The sequence below is a fragment of the Theobroma cacao genome, chromosome 4 (assembly GCF_000208745.1).
Source record: "Theobroma cacao cultivar B97-61/B2 chromosome 4, Criollo_cocoa_genome_V2, whole genome shotgun sequence".
Lineage (NCBI taxonomy): Eukaryota > Viridiplantae > Streptophyta > Magnoliopsida > Malvales > Malvaceae > Theobroma > Theobroma cacao.
In genome coordinates this window covers 13189042-13193000 of record NC_030853.1, presented here as the reverse complement: position 1 = coordinate 13193000, position 3959 = coordinate 13189042, and positions in this window count along the sequence as shown.

The window sequence follows — 3959 nt, the reverse complement described above, 5'->3', positions numbered from 1 at the left end:
CCAACGAGGGCCCACACCTTCACTCGGAGCATTAGTTGAAATTGGAGTCAATCTAAAAGCATTAACAAAACCAAATGAGTGAACTTGCATTAAAATGCTTTGGGTAAATGTATATATGTTTGAATGGATCACTTGAAATATTTTAATTGATTTTTCTCCAAAATGCACACGAGAACAAGCCCTTGATGAAACTTTTTTTTTTGTGTTGTGTTGTGAAATGTGACTGTGATGAATCCATGTACTCATTTATTATGTTGATATAAACATATATGTGTTGTGCATTAAGAGGTGATATTGTGTAATAAATATAGTCGTGCATGTGCATGATGTGGGGGAGCACATGCCGGTGATGACGAGTGTGGGAGTATAGATGATGATATTGCCTGTGCGCGATATGGGGGATACACACGATGGTATTATCTGTGCACGATGTGGGGGATGCACACGATGACTCCGACTATGTGCGGTGTGGGAATGCACATGAGCTGGGTGAGGCAGTGGTGGTGTATATGCTTATATATATATATTTACTATATAGAGAGGTTTGGAATTAATATGTCATTGCATTGACTATTGAAACTTGATTATTGTCAAATGTGTTTAAGCTGATTTTCATTGCAACAGTATTGGATTTATGTAGCAGTGAAAATTTCCCCTAACTTCATCTGGCCAGATTCTCGCTACAGCGAAAATGAATCTCGCTACAACGAGAAAGTCTCGAGTTGGGGGAGGGTGTGCACTGGCTCTGTTTTCGCTACAGCGAGAAACTCTCGGGTGGTTCGAAATTTTGGTCCGAATTTCATTGCAGCGAGAAACCCTTTGTTTTATTTGTCTTGCATGGACATTTGTTGAAATTTTCATTCTTTTCAACTTCATGGTTTATCATGGATTTTCAATGCTAAGGAATTAAATAACCAAGGGTTGAATTAAGAGGCTTTACAAGAAATTAAACTAAATTGCATTGTTTGTAACTAAAGTGCATCATGTTTTCAAAATCTCTTCATATTGTTTGCTTGTTCCCTTCTTATGTTCACTCATTAGGTTTATACTCACTGTTTTCAACTTCATGTTTTCAGATCAGGAGGCAGTTGGAACCTAGGTCGAGGTGTCCACGTAGATTCGTCTCCTTGGTAGGTATCTCGGCATTCAATAGCTGTACCTTCACCAAGCTCACTCCGCTGGAAGTCGAGTCCCTTTTTGTTGTGTATAGATAAACGCGATGTAAATTACTAAGATATATGACTTAGACAATATATGTATATTTTGATTGGTAATGCCACTATGAGTTGGCAATGGTTAACATTATTTTGGGTTAATATAATTGCAATTATTTGATTGCTGTAGCACATTATTAAAATACTTGTAGGTTGGAATTATGAAATGTGACTTTAGGAACATTTGATAGAATGATAAACAGGTTATATAAATAGGCTTGCTTGGTCTTAGTGGGCTATGCCCATTGTGTCCATGCGTTGGTCATGGCCCGAAAATTGGGCTGTGACAATTAAATGCAAGATGAAGGAATGATTTAAAGAAGAATGAGACGAAAAATAAAACAAAGCAAACAATGCATAAAGATTTATAGTGGTTCAGTGAAAGACCGACATCCACTACCTTGATCTTTTAATCAAGTAGTTTCCAAACCAATCACTATAAACTGTGGAATTCCCAAGCTCCCACCAAGCTTTTACAATGGTATTTCACAAGCTCAGCCACATCCTTTAACAATGGTTTTTCCCGGGATCAACCAAAACCCAAAACTAACTTTTCCTAGGCTAAGTTAGAACCTATACACCCAATCAAGCTAATCCAAGCTTGATCAATCCCCTTAGAGTGACTTGTACACTCTAAGTAATCAAGGAGAATAGAAATAAAGAAGTACCTACGATCACTAACTTGATCTGAATGGTATAGGATGAAGTGCTTAGCTTTATTACAAGGATTGGAGTGAAGTGCAGAAAGTATGGAGAGAGTTTTTGCTATTTTTGAGCTCTTTTTGATCTTAGAAGCATCTAATCTTGTTCTTAGCCATTGGGGGTGCCTTATATACTTGAAAAACTAACTCTAATGGATGTTTGACAATTGTTGACCGTTGAAAACAGTTGGGAGACAGTTTTAGCCATCGGTCTATCTTTTAGCATTCATATTCAAATTTTCAGATAGTGTGCTCTTAGTTGACTAACATACTTCTTAGTTGACTAAGTCTTTTCTGCTTTCTAATCCCAATTTCTAGCAGTGAGCACTTAGTCGACTAACCATGCTTCTTGGTCGACTAAGTCTTCTCTATTTCCTAATTGAAGTTTCTAGCAGTGAGCACTTAGTCAACTAACCATGCTTCTTGGTTGACTAAGTCTTTTCTGTCTCACAATATGCTTGAACTGACTTATTTCACTTTTAAGTTTTAGCTAACTAACCCCTTTGGTTATCCGACTAAGAGGCTTCCATTTTATAACTCAATTGTAACTCCTTATTCTTGTAAGTTTTGATATTTGCTTTTCGGTGATTAATTTATTATTGACATACATTTTTATCCTGCACACTCAAGTAGTATAGTTAGATATAAATGAGTGGGAATGTTTTATTATCATAAAAAACTAATGGAGCCAACAAATCTAGGCTCGACTTATCTCAAAACAGATTTGATTTGAAAATTTTTTAACTCCTAAGCTTAATCCAAGCTTGACCTATCTCAAAACAGGTTCGATTTATTATTTTGAAATTCCTAGACTTAATCTAGGTTCAACTTATCTCAAAATAGGTTTGATTTGAAATTTTTTTTTTTAGCTTTTAAACTTAACCTAGTCTCAACCTATCTTAAAACAGGTTCGATTTTAAAATTTAAAATTTCCTATACTTAATCTAGGCTCGACCTATCTCAAAACAGATTTGATTTGAAAATTTTTTTAGATCGTAAACTTTATCTAGGCTCCACCTATCTCAAAACAGGTTTGAATTTTGAAAACTCCCTAACTTAATTAAGACTTTACTCATTTTAAAAAGAGATTGATTTTTTTTTAAAAACTCCTTGGTGCTAGTTAATTTGGGCTTGGACTCTCTTCATTGGTTATTTATGAATTGAAAGACTCAAATCTTTCTTCAAGGTCTCGTAACCTCAAACTTGAGGTTGGGTGAGTTTCCACACTTGAAGCAAGAAGAACTTTTATTAGTTTTAACTCTTATTTGAAAATTTTCCAATTTGATATTGCATGAACATGTGCATGATTAGACATGTATGTATGATTGAATGATGGAATGCTTTCATGTTTATGATTCATTAAGGTTCCTTGGATTTCCTTACTTTTTGCTTCCTCCCAAGTTGTCAAGCCCGGCTCTATAATATGTTTATTATGTCATTCTTACATAAGAATGCATGTTTGCTTACTTGGGTATCTCGAAAATCATTAAAGGACGGTATTGTACCAAATGGTACAATTAAGTTGAATTAAGCCTCGAACTAATCTAAATAGAGATTTTAAGATGAAATTGAGAATTTTAAAACTCAGAATGACTTAAAATGTTGATTCGGAGTTCGAGAACCGATTTGGAGTCAAATTGGAATTTTCATAACCTAGGGGCAAAATGGTCATTTTGCCACCCGAGGTTAAGATGTGAGTGTTGGATGAAATTTTTGACTAAGATTGATAATTTAGAGTATAATTTGAGTTTGAGAAGTGAAGAATTTTAACTTCGACGTTTTTTTGAGGATAAGGGCAAAATAGTCATTTTACCACCCTAGGGGCAAAATTGTAATTTACACCACCCAACACTTGTCCAGCACATGAATTTCACCCATTATTGTCATGGATAATTGAAGGATTTTATGTGGTGGAGAAAGAAAGCTTAATAGTTAAGAATTTAAAAATAAACCAATGGTAAGGTGACAAGTGTCAAGCTTTTATTTCTTTATTATTTTCCTTATAAATTAGCACAAAACCAGCCCATTTCTCTTCATTATGGTC